Below are 19,953 nucleotides of genomic sequence, written 5' to 3'. Positions count from 1 at the left end.
AGCTAGAGTGTCCTGCATGCTAGGCAAGTGCTCTTTTATAGTCAGGATACCTGTGCTATATTTCTGGTAACAAGGAACTACCAAAACAGGCTTCATTCTAGCCAATGGTTATAGGGCAACTTGTAGGTGAACATGCTTCTGCATACCAACCAATAGCTGATCTTGGCTTTGGAAAATCAGTCAATAGGGAAGGGATTCACTGATGAACAGGTCTAATGCCAACCAGCTTCATTTGAGTGTGTCAGGATGACACCCAGCCCTGAAATGTGTGGCAGAGCATCTCTAGGAACGCTAAGCATCAATCTCATGTTGTGTCCGCTGACATAGACGCTGAGTGACAGTGTCACCAGCTTTGGATAGGTGTGTGCACTTCACCCAGCACTTTTGTTATCTGAAAATGGAGGCCAAGGTTGAATGTGTATGTGCAGGGCCCAGAGGACAACCTCACTTGTCATTCCTCAGGTGATATCCATCTACCTTTCTATTTTTGGAGACAGGTGTTTCACTGTCCTGGAATTCTCCAAGTAGGCTAGGCTGGCAATCAGTGAGCCCCAGGGATACTCTGTCTCTTCCACATAACAATGAATATTATCAATCTGACAAAACCTAAAGTCCCCTGGGGTCCAGCATTTGGGAGACTGTGTTGATTATATTGAGGTATTGGGCTTGACACTAGCTAGGTCACCTGGAAGAAGACAAACACATCTGGGAAAGCACCTCTGTCAGATTGGCCCATGGGACATTTTATTGATTGGTGATTAATGCAGAAGGGGTCAAGTTGCTGTGGGCAATGCCATTCATAGGTAGGAAGTCCTAGTTGTGTAAGAAAGCTGACTGACCAAGCCATGAGGAGCAACCAGTAAAAGCATTCCTCTGTGACCTCTGCTCCAGTTCCTGTCCTGACTTTCCACAGTCATGGAACATAACATGGAAATGCTAGTCAAGTAAATGCTTTCCTCTGCAAGTTGGTTCTGGTGTTTTCTTATAGCAACAGAAAGCTATGACTCAGGGGGCACCGTGCCCTGATGGGACAAATGGAAAAAGGTAGCTAAGCAGCAGTACACATTCATGCCTCATTTGAGTGTGGCTGTGATGTGACATCTTTCCTGCCATGAACCACTAATACCCAACCCTTCCTCCCTTCAGTTGCTTTTGTCAGAATCTTTCTTCATCTCTCAGTACTGGAATTACAAGCATGTGCCAACACACTTGGCTGTTTAATACAGGTTGCATGCATCAAATTCAGGTCCTTACACTGGCACAATAAGCCCTTTACCGACTGAGCCACCTCCCCATCCCATCTCTGCCTTCCATCATATCTCCCACTGATCAACATGACCACGTGATGCTTTTCCATGTGCTGAGTGTTTATTTTATTCCAGAAACAACCTTGGAGGTGGGACAAAAGTTTTCAGAGAGGAGTTAGGACCCAACGGGGATGGGGAGGGACTCATGTCTTCAGTTTTTCCACCAGGTAGGGTCATCTCCATGAATGGAATACCAGTCACCATCAATCATGATGCGGGGCTTGATAAGCTGCACTTTCTCCAGCTGCCTTCTCACCTCAACAGAGTACTGCTGCTTCCACAGGCTGGGAAGAAAGGGAGCCATCACGCTAAGACCCATCTTTGATTGTGCTCCCTTCCTAAGATGGCCTGGAAGCCAAACCAAGCACTGTAAATCTTTTTGAGGACTCTCAATGAGAGTAGTGCATTTGCCACAGATTAAAAGGGCTGGGGGAGGGGTTTCCAAGGCTCCATGCCCAACGGAAGAGGGAGAATCACTTTCCTTTGGTGATGTAGCCACAAGTTGTTCCTGGATCCCCTCCCTTCCCCCAAGGATGACTCCACAGAAGTTGGATGCAGTTGCTTGTTATTATTATTATTTTGGTTTTTTGAGAAAGGTTTTCTCTGTGTAGTCTTGGCTGGTTTGGAACTCACTCTGTAGACCAGGCTGGCCTCAACCTCACTGACTGCTGGGATTGAAGGCATGCATCACCACAGCCAGGCTACAATTGTTAATTAAAAAAAAAAGACAAACCTGACATTGTGGTGCATGCCTTTCATTCCAGCAGGTTGATTTCTGTGACTTTGAGGCCAAACTGCTTTCAGGACAGCCAGGGCTACACAGTGAGACCTTGTCTCAAAACAAAACAAGAACATCTCAGCCAGTCTGGGGACTCCTACACCAGAGATTAACCCTTTGGCCTCCACATTTACAGGTACATATAGGCATGGAAATCCCAGATGCACACACATTCATACACAAGGAACCCACACATGGAAAAGTAAGTCCTAAATGCAAAGGAAATCTACCCTGTGCTGGGTCTTGTCCCAGGTTTGAGGCACAGTGATGGACTTGGTGAAGGCAAAGGCCCCACCCATCCCAATTGAGGAGAGGGCTATTCAACACATTTAAATAGCTGCAGAGAAATCCCACTTTGTCCATGAAAGATCAACTGGTAAATATCCAAGTCTGACTACTTGTGCATGGCAGGGGTGTATGCATGTGGATGTGTTCCAATATGTATGTGTATGTGTGTGTGTGTGTGTGTGTGTGTGCCTTCATGTGTGTCTATGTGTATGCATTATGCATTGTGTGTGCATGTCTGTGTAGTGTGTTGTGTCTGCATGCATGTGTGAGTGTACTCTATTTGGTGTGTATGTGTGTATGTATGTATGTATGTATGTATGTATGTATTATATGTTGTGTTGTGTGTGCATGTGTATTGTTTGTTGCATATGTGTTTTGTGTGTACATGTATATTTTGTGCCTTGTGTGTGCGAGTGTGTATGAGTGTATTTTGTGTGTGCATTGTGTCTTGTGTTTATGTGTTTTGTGTGTATGTGCACACACAGTCCAGCATGCAGGCGGAGGACAGAGGTCAGCATCATTGTCTTTTGACTTTCCCCATCACTCTTCATTCTGAGACAAACTTCTGAAACCCAGAACTTGCTGACTGGCTGGCCAATGAACTCCAGGGTCTTCTGGTCTCTGTCTCCTTAGCGCTAGGACTGAAGGTGTGTGCACTATCACATCTGGATTTCTCCTGGGTTCTAGGGAACAGAACTCTCAAGCCCTCAGGCTTGTGTAGGAAGCACTTTACAGACAGCCATCTCCCCAGACTGTACCAGCTGCTAACATCATGCTCACCACTGGGTCTTGTCAAAGAATACTGTGCCTTGTAGCTCATTGATTCAATGGGCTTTTTAATTTTTTTCCCAATACAAAAGTTCTCCGTGTAGCTCTGGCCATCCTGAAACTTGCTCTGTTGACTAGGCTAGCCTTGAAATCAGAGACTGCCTGACTCTGCTTCCTGAGTGCTGGGACTAAAGGTGTGTGCCACAATTGTCTGACTCCAGTTGGCTCCAACCAACATTTTGCTTTTTGGGATTGTCTGGGCATATACCTTGCAATGTTTATGTAAAGATTGCCACCTCACTCAGTCAGAGTTCCCAGTCCTCCATCCCCTGCAACCTGCCTTCACATGCTCCATCCCTACAGTCGCTCCTGGGCCTTTTGCATTTATATCCGTGAGCTAAGGCTTGTACTTGGATAAATCTGGCTACTGTCTGGAGAAGTCACTCAATTGAATCATTTCACCATCAGCCTCATCTGCGTGGCCAGCCCTATCTCTTCACCCAAATTTGTGTGTTTGTTTTTGGAGGCAGAACTTATGAGGTAGGATAGCCTGGCCTTAAATTTATAGCAACCCTCCTGCTTCTACTTCACAGAGCTAGGAATACTATCATGTACCACAATATTGTACTTTTGTGGATAATAAGTATATTTGAGCATGGGAGATGGCTCAGTGTATAAAGGACACTTGGCTGCAAGCCTGACAACCTGAATCTTATCCCAAAGGCCTACATGATGGACAGAGAGAACTGACTTTGCAAGTTCTGACCTCCACATCAGCACTCTACACATGCACATAAACACGCACTACTTGCAAAAATAAAAAATAAAAAATGGAAGTGCAAGCCTGGAGAGATGGTCCAGAGGTTAAGAGCAGTGGCTGCTCTTCCAGAGGTTCTGAGTTCATTTCCAAGCAACCACATATGGTGGCTCACAACTGTCTATAATAAGATCTGGTGCCCTCTTCTGGCCTATAGAGCAAGTGCAGGTGTACATGCAGGCAAAACACTACATACACAACAAATAAATACAAAATAAACACTGAGTACAGGCTCAGAATTTCAGCAACTAAAAATAGAGACATGCACAAGCCTTCATGCACGTATGTGCATTATGTATATGCAGTGCCCTCAGAAGCCAGAAGAGAGAACTAGACCATCAAAACTTGAGATATAGGCTGCGTTGGCTACAAAAAAAATGGACATGCCCATGCCTGCATGTATGTATGAGCATTTCGCATGTGTCTGCATGCATGTGTGTGCACAATTCACATGCAGTGCCCCCAGAGGTCAGAAGAGAGCACTGGTTCATCAAAACTTGAGTTACAGGCTGTTGTGGATTGTCCTGGGGGTTCCGGAACAGAACTCAATTCCTCTGCAAGAGCAACCAGTGCTTTTAAGTATCAAATCATCTTTCCGGGCCCATATTTTTTTTATCCACTCCATTCAATCATAGTTGCTTCCACAAATTAGGGTGTTATTTGTTACAATACAGGAACACATCAGTGGCTCCATTCAATATTCAACATGTATGGCCAAATAATTCTTCTTGATTGAGTGTCTCTCTGTGGTCTATGCCATCCTGGAACTCATAACCCAGTCAAACATGGCTCATATGTGTGGTAATCCTCCTTTAGCGTCACAGTGGCTAGGATTACAGGTATAAGTTATGACACATGGTACAATTAACTATCTTAATCATCTTGGGGTGCATAAGTGGCATTACACAAATACACACTGTAGTGCAACCACTTCCACCATGCATCTTCAGAAATTTTCCATCATCCCAACCTGTAAATTTGTAGACATTATATATATGAACTCAAATTTTTGTCACCCCTTTAAGTTATTTTGGCAGTGTTAGGTATGGAACCCAGGGCTTTACATACATTGAGAAAGATCTCTACCACTGAGTTACACCCCTCAGAGCCCTCTTTGTCTTTTCCTTTAGCAACCTCTAGTCTTTCTGTCTTGAGTCAAAATTTAGGAACCTCAATATTTGTCTTTTGTGAATGACTGATTTCTCTTAATTCTTGTATCTTATCCAGACATGAGCATACATCAAATTCCCTTTCTTGAAAAGTGACACTATAAACATAAGTGTACAAATTTTCTCTTTGACGGTTTTTGGGACAGGGTCTCTCTGTATAACCTTGGCTGTACTGGAACTCTTGTCAACAATTCTCACCCTGTGGGTCCCAACCCCATTAGGAGCCCATATCAGATATCCTGCTGAATGTCAGATGTTTACATTACGATTCATGACAGTAGCAAAATTACAATTATGAAGTGCAGTGAATTATAAGATTTGGGGTCACCCCAACATGAGGAATTGTATTGAAGGGCTACAGCATGAGGAAGGTTAGGAACTCCTTAGACAAAAAGAGTTGCCATGCCATGGACCTCAACTACATTTCAATTGTTGCTCCAAGTAGCTTGTAGAGAGTCACATGTATGTCTTAGGAGATGATCAGCAGAGACTTACCCAATTATCCTCAGATTAGAGGTAGGATGCAGGAATGTAGAACACAGCTTCAACATTCCTGATGTACTTAAATCATTCTTTAAGAGGATTAGGCTGGTGAGGCGTGAATTGCAAGAAAGGGCCAATGACAGCTCCTCTCAGCAGTCAGAACTCAAGCCTCATGCCTCTAATCTACCCAGAGGAGCAAGGAAGAAATGGTCAGTGATGGACCCTCCATTCATCCCAAAGGAGTTTCAACCCTTCTGGGAAATGGTGACACAAACTTTTAGTACCAGCACTTGGGAGGCAGAGGCAGGTATATCTGATTTTCAGGCCAGTATGATCTACAGAATTAGTTCCAGGACAACTAGGGCCACACAGAGAAACCCTGTCTAGAAACCCCTCCCCTCTGAAAAAGTGGCAATGTACCAGAGACTCAGATGATCACACACTTCATGCAGCAGGCAGGATGTTCAGACAAGCAAACGATACCCAATTATCTGCATGGATACTGCTTTAGTGGGAGGATGCTTAATGGATAACCATGTCCAGATGGTCAGAGCTTAGCAGAGACTAGGACATATGAATGAAGCTGAAAGCTTTATGCAGTAAAGATTTAGTGTTCTAGAAAAATGGATAAGACTAGAGATTTGCATTTTAAATTAAGTTATAATTTTTTCCTATTGTTTTTCTAGATACGTTTCTCTATAGCTTTGCAGCCTGTCCAGAACTCACTCTATAGACCAACCAGGCTGGCCTTGAACTCAGATCTGCCTGCCTTTGCCTCCCAAGTGCTGGGATTAAAGGTGTGTGCCACCACTGGCCAGCTTAAGTTAGACTTGGAAGAATATATTGCATGTTTTGTCTTGTTCCTGGAGCCCAGATTGTAAGTAGACACATAAAGTTATATATGCCTCTAATGTAAATGCGAAGTTTTCTAGGGGAATGAAGAACACTAATGGGATGGGAGGGTGAGGGGTGTGAGAGGAAGATTCAGAGGTATGCCTGTGGGGACTTGGTCAAAGTACATTACATATGTGTATGAAAGCAGAGGAGCCAGGGAGTCCAGGGAAGCAGCTGTTCCAGTGGCAGCATCAGGTAAACAGGCCAGCTTCTGGGCCTGTGCTCCAGTGCCTGGGGTTTGCCTGGGAACTGTACAGAGCTTCCAATCCTGGCACGAGCCAAGCACCCCAAACTCCAGGTCTTCTCTCCCACCAATGAGACCAGGAAACCAGAGGAGCCAGGGAGTCCAGGGAAGCAGCTGTTCCAGCAGCAGCATCAGGTAAACAGGCTGGCTTCCTGGCCTGTGTTCCAGTGCCTGGGGATCGCCTGGGAATTGCACAGAGCTTCCAATCCCAATGGGAGCCAAGCACCCCAGACTCCAGGTCTTCTCTCACACCAACGAAACCAGGAAACCAGAGGAGCCAGGGAGACCAGGGGAGCAGCTGTTCCAGCCACAGGATCAGGTACAACAGGATCCAGCATAGGGTCCTGGGGACCAGGTACGAGGCTAAGCGCCCCAGATTCCTGTTCCTCTTCTCCACCCATGGGACCAGAATGATGACAAGGAATAGAAGGACCACCAGATTATTGGACTTGCTAGCACCCACCAAAAGGGAACTCTGGTCCCCAGACCAGTAAGGGGCTCTTTCTGCACCCACTAGAAGAAGAGATGGGAAAGAGACAATACAAAAACACACTCAGCAACAGAAAACCAAATATGACACCACCAGATTCTAGAGACTCCACACCAGCAAGGCTCCAACATCCCAATGCGAGCGAAGCAGAAGAGAATGACCTTAAAACCATTTTCATGAAAATGATAGAGGCCCTAAAAGAGGATATAGGAAAACCCCTCAAAGAAATAGAAGAAAAACAAACCAAAAAAGGCAGGAAATGGAAGAAGAAACGAAGCAAAAAATGCAACAAATTGAAGAGAAAACAAAGCAAAAAATGCAAGAAATGGAAGAAGAAACATACCAAAAACGGCAGGAAATGGAAGAAGAAACAAAGCCAAAAATGCAAGAAATGGTAGAAAAAAACAAAGCAAAAAATGAAAGAAATGGAAGAAGAAACTAACCAAAAAAGTCAGGAAATGGAGGAAGAAACAAAGCAAAAAATGCAACAAATGGAACAAAAAAGCAAACCAAAAAATGCAAGAAATGGAAGAAAGAACGAACCAAAAAATTCATAAAAGGCAACAAATGGACAAAAAGATAAACCAAAAATTCCAAGAAGCAATACAAACACTGCAAGGGTTGAAAACTGAAATAGAGACAATAAAAAAACACAAGCTGAAGAAAGGGGGGAAATAGAAAAGCTGGGCAAACAATCAGGTATTATCGATAGAAGCATTACCAACAGAATAGAAGAGATGGAAGAGAGTGTCTCAAGTGTTGAAGACACACTAGGACAAATGGATTCATCAACCAAAGAAAACCTTAAGTCCAACAAATCCTTAACACAAAAGATCCAGGAAATATGGGACACCATGAAAAGACCAAACCTAAGAATAATAGGTATAGAAGAACGAGAAGAAAACCACCTCAATGGGGCAGAAGACATCATCAACAAAATCATAGAAGAAAACTTTCCCAACCTGAAGAAAGACATGCCAATGAGGTACCAGAAGCTTACAGAACACCAAATAGGGGTGACCACAAAAAAATCCCCTCCCCATATAATAATCAAGACGCCAAATATACAGAATAGAGAAAGAATATTAAGAGAAGCTGGGGAAAAAGATCAAGTAACATATAAAGGCAGACCTTTCAGAATTACACCTGACTTCTCCATGGAAACTCTGAAAGCCAGAAGGTCCTGGAAAGATATTCTACCTACACTAAGAGACCATGGATGCCAGCCTATACTACTATACCCGGCAAAGCTCTCAATCACTATAGACGGAGAAAACAAGATATTCCATGACAAAACTAGATTCAAGCAATACGTATCCACTAACCCAGCCCTACAGAAAGTTTTGGAAGGAAAAATCCAACCCAAGGAAGTTAACTACAACCAGAAAAACATAGGCATTAGAGAATCCCTCTCTACCAATCACCAAAAGAACAAAGGGGTGAAATTCCACACATAATTCAACCAACAACAACCATTGCAAATCGAAGAAGGATGAGCAATCAATGGTCATTAATATCCCTTAACATTAATGGCCTTAACTCACCCATAAAAAGACACAGGCTAGCAGAATGGATTCGAAGACAGAACCCTTCCTTATGCTGCATACAAGAAACACACCTCACCCTCAAAGACAGGCATTACCTGAGAGTTAAAGGTTGGGAAAAATTTTTTCAACCAAATGGACCCAAGAAACAAGCAGGGGTAGCAATCCTAATATCTAACAAACTAGACTTTAAAATAAAATCAATCAAAAGAGATGAAGGAGGTCATTACATACTCATCACAGGTGAAACCCACCAAGATGAAGTGTCTATCCTGAGCATCTATGCCCCAAATAAAAAGGCATCCACATTTGTAAAAGAAACATTATTAGAAATTAAATCACATCTAATGCCCCATACAGTAACAGTGGGAGATTTCAACACACCACTCTCACCACTAGACATGAATACCAGACAGAAACACAACAAAGAAGCATAGGGTCTAATAGAAGTACTGACCCAACTGGTATTAACAGACATCTATAGAACATTTCATCCACATAAAAAAGAATATACCTTCTTCTCAACACCACATGGAACCTTCTCAAAAATCGACCACATACTTGGAAACATATCAAACCTCAGCAGCTACAAAAAAATTGGAATAACTCCATACATGTTATCAGACCACCATGCTTTAAAATTAGAATTCAACAACAACACAAATTGCAGAAAACCTACAAACTCATGGAAATTGAATAATGTTCAACTGCACCATCCCTGGTTCAAAGAAGAAATAAAAAAGAAATTAAAGACTTCCTCGAATTCAATGAGAATGAAGATACAACATACCCAAACCTATGGGACATGTTGAAAGCAGTGCTATGGGGGAAGTTCATAGCACTAAGTGCCCACATGAAGAAACTGGAGAACAGTTATACTAGAGAATTAACAGCACAGCAGAAATCTCTAGAACACAAAGAAGCAAACTCCCCCAGGAGGAGTAGATGCAAGGAAATAATCAAAATTGAGGGCTAAAATTAATAAAGTAGAAAGTAGGAAATCAATACAAAGAATCAATGCAACGAAGAGTTGGTTCTTTGAGAAAATCAACAAGATAGACAAACCTTTGTCCAAACTCACCAAACAGCAGAGAGTGAACATTAAAATTAACAAAAATCAGAAATGAAAAGGGGGACATAACAACGGACTCTGAGGAAATTCAGAGAATCATCAGGTCATACTTTGAAAACCTGTACTTCACAAAATTCAAAAATTTAAAGTAAATGGACGACTTCCTGGATAGCTATCACTTGCCAAAACTAAATCAAGAACAGATAAGCAATTTAAATAGACACTTATAGAAATAGAAGCAGTCATCAAAAGGTCCAGATGGCCTCAGGGCAGAATTCTACCAGAAATTCAAAGAACAGCTTATACCAATTCTTCTCAAAGTATTCCACACAATAGGAACAGAAGGGTCTTTGCCAAACTCTTTCTATGAGGCTTCAATAACCTTGATCCCCCAGCCACACAAAGATACAACTATGAAAGAGAACTTCAGACCAATATCCCTCATGAACATTGATGCAAAAATACTCAAAAAAATACTGGCAAATCGGATCCAAGAACACATCAAAACAATCATTCACCACGATCAAGTAGGTTTCATCCCAGGGATGCAGGGATGGTTCAACATACGAAAATCCATCAACGTAATCCACCATATAAACAAGCTGAAAAACAAAAATCACATGATCATCTCACTAGATGCTGAAAAAGCCTTTGACAAAATCCAACACCCCTTCATGATAAAGGTCTTGGAGAGATCTGGGATAACAGGGACATACTTAAACATAATAAAAGCCATATACAGTAAACCAACAGCCAACATCAAACTAAATGGACAGAAACTCAACGCAATTCCTCTAAAATCAGGAACAAAACAAGGCTGTCCACTCTCTCCATACCTTTTCAACATGGTACTTGAAGTTCTAGCTATAGCCATACGACAACAAAGGGGGATCAAGGGGATACAAATTGGGAAGGAAGAGGTCAAACTTTCACTGTTTGCAGACGATATGATAGTTTACATCAATGACCCAAAGAACTCTACCAGGGAACACTTACAGCTGATTAACACCTTCAGCAAAGTGGCAGGCTAATAGATCAACTCAAGCAAATCAGTAGCCCTACTATATACAGATGATAAAAGGGCTGAAAAAGAAATCAGAGAAACATCACCCTTTACAATTGCCACAAACAACATAAAATACCTTGGGGTAATGCTAACCAAACAAGTGAAAGACCTGTATCACAAGAACTTTGAATCTTTAAAGAAAGAAATTAAAGAAGCCCTCAGAAAATGGAAAGATCTCCCATGCTCTAGGATAGGTAGGATCAATGTAGTAAAAATGGCAATCCTGCCAAAAGCAATCTACAGATTCAATGCAATCCCAATTAAAATCCCAACACAATTTTTCACAGACCTTGAAAGAACAATAATCAATTTTGTATGGAAAAACAAAAGACCCAGGATAGCCAAAACAACACTGTTCAACAAGGCAACGTCCGGAGGCATCACCATCCCTGACCTCAAGCTCTATTTTAGAGCTATAGTCCTGAAAACAGCTTGGTATTGGCACAAAAATAGAAAGGTAGACCAATGTAATTGAATTCAAAACCCTAATATTAACCCACACACATATGAACATCTGATCTTTGACAAAGAAGCTAAAAATATACAATGGAATAAAGAAAGCATCTTCAACAAATGGTGCTGGCATAACTGGAGGCTGGCATGTAGAAGAATGCAGATCGATCCATGTTTATTGCCATGCACAAAACTTAAGTCCAAATGGATCAAAGACCTCCACATAAATCCAGCCACACTGAACCTCTTAGAAGAGAAAGTGGGTGGTACCCTTGAACGAATTGGTACAGTAGACAGCTTCCTGAACATAGCACCACTAGCACAGACAGTGAGATCAACAATGAATAAATGGGACCTCCTGAAACTGAGATGCTTCTGTAAGGCAAAGGACACAGTCATCAATACAAAAATGCTGCCATCCTTCTGGCCTTGGTGGGCACAAACATGCACGCGATACAGAGAAAGACAAGCAGACACTCAACATTTGAATGTATGGTAAAGTTTATTTAAAGACTAAGCAACCACGGAGCTGCATACTCCTGTCATCCTCACACTCAAAGGCTGAGAAAGGAAGTGCCCAAGATCCAGGCCACTTGGACTGCACAGAAAGAGTCTGCTTCTAAGGGAAAAACTGAAGTGATAATGGTGTATCAGAGTGCTCCTATATTGAACAAGGTACACCAGTTTGTTTTATGCAGGCATGTGTGGTACATATGTGGAGATGAAAGGACCATAACTACAGTTGACTTTCTCCTTTTACCATTTGAACCCATGTGACGGAACTCAGGATGGGTGGCTTTACCTGCTGAGCCATCTCACTGGCCCAAATTCTAGTATTAAATTCTACTTTCATTTTTATTTATGTGACTCTTGTGTATTTATGGGAGTGTACGAGTGCATTCTCGTGCATGTAAAGATTGCAAAGGCCCTAACAATATAGCCCCGTCTGTCCTAAAACTCTCAGTGATCCTCCCCCTTCATCGTACTATGTGCTAGAATTCCAATTGGGAGCTGCCATATCTGGGTAGCACTCTGCTCTTACAGGTTTCCCAGGTGAGTAAGATACTATGTCTTAAGGGTCACTGGTACTGACTGCTTAAGGTTCATTCTTCTTGCTAAAGTCTATCTGCTGCACCACTAATGTCTTAAATGTGTCTTACCACCACTCAGCACCCAGCATCATGCCTATCAGAGAAAGGAAGCTCAATGAGTATCTGAAAGTTCCACACTGATACATCCTGACATCCAGACCCATGACTTCCCCAAGGTCGTTAATATCATACCATCACCCTGGTGTCATGCTGAGGCCCCTTCCAACACCTCTGAACTTAGCCCCTCAAAGAAATGATTCCAGGAAATTACCCAAGTCTACCCAAGGAGCTGCTACTTTGCTTCAGTCCCATGCACAGGACTATGACTCCACTGTCACCCAGGGCATTGCTAGGCAGATCCAAGTTCTTCAAGTAATGTTTCATTGTTATCACAGAGGCCAGATCTGCACAGCAGTCCCCCGTGAGCTGGCAGTCCACCAGTCTGCAAAAGAAAAGGGGCATCCCTATCTTCAGTGGGGAAGGGCTACAGTGGGAGTAACATCAAGAAGTATTCAGAATAGCTGCTTTTATAGTCTTCTCAGAGACTGCCTTAGGGTCAGCAAGATGGAGTAGCGGATAAAGGTACTTGCCACCATGAGGGATGATCCTAAGTTTGATTCACTAAAACCACAAGACTGATGCTGAGAACTGACCCCAGCAAGTTGTCTTCTGATCTCCATGTGGGCATCGTTGCCCATAAAGCCCCTCATTCCAAATACGAAAATATACATATGTAATTTAAAGAGAGATGTGTCCCGCGCTACCGTCTTGCCAGCAAGAACGACGCAGAACACTCGGATCCTTCTGCAGTAAAGCTTTAATGCATCTTGAGAGATAGATGATCAGCTTCTTAGAGGGAGACCCCAAGCTAAGAAACCCAGCCCCTTATATAAGCCTAGGAGCTCCGAGTGAGACGTGTAGAGCCGGGATTGGTGGTTTGCACATCACCCCAGATGACACCACGGGAGAGGCACAGCTTAAACGGTTAACTCCAACTGACAGCAGATGTCAGCGCCATCTTCTAACGGCAATAGTGATAGCGAGGGCGGCTCCTCACAGAGATGGTCTTTGTTCTGTGTGGCATATGCATGTATGCATATGTGCAGGTGGGTGTGGGTATATTTACACTATTGCATGCCTGTGTGGAGTCCACAGATGGCCTTCAGGTGAGTCCACAGATGGCCTTCAGGTATACTCCTCTGTTTCTTTTTCTCTATGAAACATTCCTGGCTCTCCTGGTACTTGATTTCTGTAGGTCAGGCTGGCCTTGAACTCACAGAGATTTTCCAGCCTCTGCCTTCCAAGTGCTGGGACTAAAAGTATGCACCACCCCTGCCCAGTCACTCCTATATTTCTGTATGCCTTAAGCTTGACATTTGTAGAGAGGCTTGCTGGCCAGTGAACCCCTGAAGTCTGCTTGGCTGCCTCTTCCCTTAGAGTTGGGATTACAGGGAGGTATAGGGGGCTTCTACATGAGTTCTGCAAATCTGAATGCAGGACCTCATGCGTACTCTCCATCCCCAAGAGATGGTTATACTATCCTTCTCATGAATAGTATACAGCGGGTGGCCTACTAGCCTGGGAGACAGTTAACAGTGTGGGGAAGTGCAGTGGGTATGATGAACGTAGGTATCATTGGGATAATAACTGTATAACATGCTGTAGGGAAGGTAGTTCAGTGGTACAGCCACTGCCTACACCCCCCCTATTGAGGGGCTGGAGGTATGGCTCAATGGTAGAGGACCTCCCGAGAATTTCCTAGTGAGGGCAGTGGTGCCATTCCTGGAGCACTATAAACAATAGAAACAAACTCAACAAAAAAACAAAAACAAAAAAACCTAAACAACCAACCAAACACCAAACTAAATAATCTCTGCAGAACTGATCAGATTTCAAGGGATCAAGAGTAACCCTTATGGCATAACCCTGCCTCGGGGCTCCTGTTCACAGTTATTCCTTGCTTGCTCCAAATCTGTCCACTCCACACATCACTTCCGCAGCTAGTGTGATCCCAGAAGGCTGAGTGCTTAGCCTCAGAAGTAGACTAGATTCTCGTGACTCTCTGTCTGTCTCTTTCATCCTCCAAGCCGGGGTGGTAGAGATGACCTGCAGTCACCACTGTCTACTCACTCCAGGTCCTGAAGGAAGTGAGCTCCTTTATAGCATCACACAGGAGCTTCATCCCCCCATCCTTCACTGGGTCCATGGTCAAGCTCACGTCTGTCAGCTTTCCTTTGATGTAAAGCATCAGCGCCAGGAAGCCATAGGCATCTCCTCTGAGGTTGTACTGGTTCGGTCTGTGGGGACACAAATGGGAAGAGGACAGGATGGGTATCACACACACACAGTACATATGGCCTCAGATGAGAGACTCTTCTCTGCCTCAGTTTACTCTTCTGTAGGATGGGGCTCACATTTACAGTGACCATTGCTCTCAGCCTTAAATGGTGGGTGGTTAAAGAACTTGGCAGTAGGAAGCTAGAGAGATGGCTCAGAGGTTAAGAGTGCTCTTCCAGGGGACCCGGGTTCAATTCCCAACACCCACGTGATAGCTCACAACTGCTGTAACTCCAGTTCCAGTGGATATAACAACTTCAAACAGATATATGCAGGCAAAACACTAATGCACATAAAAGAGGACTTGGCAGTTAGTAGGATCGTTATCAGCACTGGGACATACTGTAAGAGAGGGGAACTCTGACCAGGCTGTCAGGATGGCTTAGCAAGGATATGTGTTAGTGGTCAAACCTGAGAACTTCTCTGGGAACAACAGGATAGAAGGAGATAGCTGACTCCTACTTTCCCTGCCACCCATATGCATGCTATGGCAGGTGTGTGTATGTGTGTGTGTGTGTGTGTGTGTGTGTGTGTGTGTGCATGTATGTATATACCCAAGTACATGAAGCATACATGCAGATTCTCCAACCCTATTTCTCTGTTATTTTTATTAGAATTTTTAAAAATTTTAAATTACATTGTGTCTTTGTGTGTGTGTGTGTGTGTGAGAGAGAGAGAGAGAGAGAGTGAGAGAGAAAGAGAGAGAGAGAGAGAGAGAGTGAGAGAGAAAGAGAGAGTGAGAGAGTGAGAGAGTGAGAGAGAGAAGTCAGAAGACAACAGGTAAAAGTTGGTTCTCTCCTTCCACCATACCAGTTCCAGGGATCAAACTCACACTGTTAGACTTGGCAGCGACTACCTTTACCTAGTGAGGCATCTTGCTGGCCCTATTTTATAATTTTTTGAGAAAGGGTTTCAGTAGGCCAGACTGGCTGGGAACGTATCTTGAAGATTAGGATTACCTAGGATATTCTTGCCTCCACATCCTGAGTATTGTAGTTAAAAGTGAAATACCACCCCACCAAGCTAAGATTATCTTAGCACACTTCTTGGTTTGTGACAGATACATGTATGTATTTTCAAATCACAGTTATCATGTGTTTCAGCAAGTCTTGCCTGTGTGTGTGTGTGTGTGTGTGTGTGTGTGTGTGTGTGTGTGTATGAACGTCAGAGGACAACCTGTGATACCTGACTTTCTCCTTCTACCCTGTAGGTCCTGGGGTTTGAACTCAAGTTGTTAGGCTTGGCAGCAAGCTCCTTTACCCACTGTCCCACACCATATGTTTATTCATGAGATGGTATTGGTGGAGTAATTGTTCAAAAGGAATAAACACCAAGAAACTCCCTCCTCAGTAATCAGAGTAGGTAAACTGCACAGATCTGAGTAACAAGAATCATTCTTTATGTCAAGTGTAAGATTTATTGTTGAAGATAAACAGCAGTTTTAAAAACATTTACATGGAAATGCCACTGTAGTTCCCTTGGAGTCTCTGACACCATGCATCTGTGACTTTAGCTCTGAGTCATCTACATCTACCTAAATCAGTCTCTCCAAAGGTGTGTGTACATGTATAAGGTATGCAAGTATGTGTAGTTCACTCAAAGCTATCTACTTTCATTTCTAAAGATTTTTTGTTTATATGTGTAAGTGTTTAGATGAAATATGTATGTTTACTGCATGTGTGCAATGCCAATGGTGGCCACAAGAGGGCACCAGGTCCCTGGAAGCGGAGTTAGGGATAGTTGTGAGCCTCCATGTGGGTGCTGGGAAGCCAACCTGGGTCTTCTACAAAGTCAGCAAGTGCTCTTAACTGCTGAGCCATCTCTTAGCCAACCCTAACTTGTGTGTTGAGACAAGGCCTCTAATTGGCTGCTGATGCAGTGAGGCTGGCTGGTTAAGCTGTGTCTGTCTCTTGGTCCCCGGCATTGGGATTACAATGGTGCACCACCCAAGAGTTTTAATTAATGTGTGAGTTCAGGGGATCCAAACTGAAGTCCTCATACTTCTGTGGCAGGCACATCACCCCTGAGCTGTCAGTCTAGCTTCTCTGGAAATCTCAATCAGTTCTCATACAGACTCTGAGCTCTGAGAAAACAGGCCCCATATGCCCTTCTGCTCTGTAGTACCAGTAACCAAGACCATCTGTGGTCTGACCAGATGGCTCAGAGGGTGAAGGCGCCTCCCACAAGCAGGGGAAGTTTGACACTGCCAACTGTGTGCTGTGCTTGTCCAGCCCATACACAATAAACCTAAAATTTAAAACCTATGACTTTTTGCCTCATACATATAATTCTTCTTCATCATCTGTGGATTTTGCATTTTTCCATTTGGAGGGCTGGAGAGATGGATTAGAGGTGAAGAGCTCTGACTGCTCTTCTAGATGTCCTGAGTTCAAATCCCAGAAACCATGTGGTGGCTTCACAAACATCTGTAATGAGACATGGGGCCCTTTTTTGGCCATCAGGCATACATGTAGGCAGAACACCTTATAAATAATAAATAAATCTTTAAAAAAATTCCCATTTGGGTGTTTGCCTCTGCTTCCATCAGTCACTGGATGAAGGCTCCAGGATGGTTATAGACATCAAGTTCACTATCAGGAATGGACATTCGAGGTGGTTTCTACACTATTGCTTAGCTTGCCAATAGTTAAATACTGAACAGAACCCAAGGAACCCAGCAACGGAGAAAGAGGAGCGAAGAGCAAATTGGCAAAGAATGGGCTGGCAAAACCAGCAGAGACAGCTGATCCAAACAGGGGAGAGCTCTTGGACCCCAGACCGACAGCTGGGAGGCCATCATGGGACCGATCCAGACCCCCTGAATGTGAGAGTCAATGAGGAGGCCTAGGCTACCTATGGGGTCCTGAGCAGTAGATCAGTGTTTATCCCTCGAATACTAACAGACATCGTGTGTCCATAACACAAAGAGGGATGCTCTCTCTGCCTGGACTCTTAGGGAAGTCCCTGGACCCTACCCCAAATGAAATGATAGACTCTAGACATCCCCTATGTGGAAGGAATTGGCAATAGGGTAGGAGGATGGGGGGGATAGTGAGGGTGTGTGGGAGGAGGGGAGGGAGAGGGGAACTGGGATTGACACGTAAAACAAGCTATTTAAATTTAAAACAAAAGAAAAAAAGAAAAGCATTTCCCATTTGGTGAAACTTATTAATAACCTGTAAAAATCAACACCAATGGCACTCATGGGTCCCCTCTGACACCTGCATGGTCACAGAGACTGTCTATCTCCAACTCTACATTCTTCTCCTTGAAGAGCTGGGACTTGTTTCAAGTCTCACACTGAACAAAACTGTCTTTTTGGTGTGTATTTAGGGTCATGCTTGTTCATTTTTTTTGTACTTTCTGTTGGTGATTCAGTTGTTAAAAATGGCTCAGGCAGGGACCTGAGTTCAGTTCCCAGCTATCCATGTAAATGCTGGGGGGTGGGCAGACGGTGGTGTGGGTGACCCTCCTGTAATCTCAGGGTATAGGAGGCCAAGACAACAGGTTCACTGAGCTAAGCCAGCTAGTGAACCTAGTCTGAGTGAATTACTCAGCTGGGTTCAAGGGAGACTTTGCCTTTGTATAGTAGATGGAGAGTAGTTGATTAAGACACCAGAGCAATCCTTGGCCTCTACCTGCAAGTGCTCACACATCTGTGAACACATTCCTACATGCCCATACACACATAAACACTCACACCCCAAAAAGAAAAAAAACAATGGATGCATTTAGAAAAAGTCTTGAGGGCTGATGAGATGACTTAGTGATGAAGACACTTGCAGCCAAACCTAAGGATTTGAGTTTGATCCTTGGGACCCACATGGTGGAAGAATAGAGCCAATGCTACAGGAGTGTCCTCTGTGCTTCCTGTGTGGGTTGAGGCACCCTCATCCCCACCCCCATAAATATATAATAATATATAAAAGCCTAGTGTCATCTTAAAAACATATATACAAGTAGCAATAATTAGTGTCCCAGGAGAGTCCTAGAATCAGAATCCTAGACATACTGGGTGTGGTGGATTGAATACAACATGTCTGCCCAAGACTCCTGTTTGAACACTTGGTCCCCAGTCAGGTGTGCTCTTTAGGGACACTGTGGAACCATTAGGAGGCAGACCCTTGCTGGAGGAAGCATGTCACTGGAGGTGGCTGCTCACCTCATCTCACATCCTGTTCTTTTTGCTTCCTGTGTGTATAAAAATGTGCTCAGCTGCTTCCTGAATCAGCCATTTTGTTTGTCCTGACAGTTGCCAAGCCTCGTGAGCCCTGCTGGACTCTATCTCTTTGGAACCATAGGGTAAAATAAACACCTTTCTTTTTAAAGTTGCTTTCTGTCAGGGCATGATAATACAGCAAGAGAAGAGGAACAAATACACTACAGGATGCTGTTCCTACCACAAACCATCAGTCCAGTCACCACCCCATCATACCCTTTTGGAACTGATAACCCCATGAATCTAAAGGCTGCGATGTCCTCCCAGAGAAATGAACCAGACTCATATCAGTCGCTGCAGAGCACATTCTGGGCGTCTCATGAACTGACACAGCCGTCTTACTTCTTCAGTCCTCAGGCTGTTGTGTGACAGGCACAGGTGTGTCAAGGTCAGGTTGCTGGGGATGAGGTCAGAATGTGGCAACTTACAGATATGAGGTCACAGCTGTATAGTCTGCAAAGAGAGAGCCCCCCACAGAAGGAACAGTGAGGTCCGCTCTTATGTCTTCTTCCCCCAACTCCACACACAGCACTGCTCACAACAGCTAAGCTATCGAACTCATAGAGATCTACCTGCTTCTGCCTCTCTAGTTCTGAGTGTAAAGGTGTGCAATATCATTGCCTGGCTGGCCTCCCATTTTTATTTTATTTTTGGTTTCTTCAGACGGGCTTTCATCGGTTTAGCTTTTGAATCTATCCCAGCACTGGCTCTGTAGACCAGACTGGCCTTGAACTCAGAGATCTGCCTGCCTCTCTCTCAGAAGTCCTGGGCTTAAAGGCATGTACTAGCAATGCCTGGCTGGCCCCACACTTTTAAAAAGCACATTTTACTTCTTTTTTCTTTTTTTTAATTTTTTTATTATTTTTTTAATTTTTCATGTCAATCCCAGTTCCCTCTCCCTCCCCTCCCACCCTATTGCCAATTCCTTCCACA

General features: G+C 43.7%; 1 pseudogene; it reads right to left on the bottom strand.

Annotated features, from left to right (window-relative positions):
- Nucleotides 1–1,458: 1,458 nt before the first annotated feature.
- The window catches only part of LOC101829298, a 34,695-nt pseudogene continuing 16,200 nt past the window's right edge, over nucleotides 1,459–19,953 (bottom strand).

This window comes from Mesocricetus auratus, unplaced genomic scaffold (genome assembly GCF_017639785.1).
Source record: "Mesocricetus auratus isolate SY011 unplaced genomic scaffold, BCM_Maur_2.0 Super-Scaffold_100057, whole genome shotgun sequence".
Taxonomy (NCBI): domain Eukaryota; kingdom Metazoa; phylum Chordata; class Mammalia; order Rodentia; family Cricetidae; genus Mesocricetus; species Mesocricetus auratus.
The sequence above is the reverse complement of the archived record's forward strand: the minus strand, read 5'-3'. Positions and strand labels throughout refer to the sequence as shown.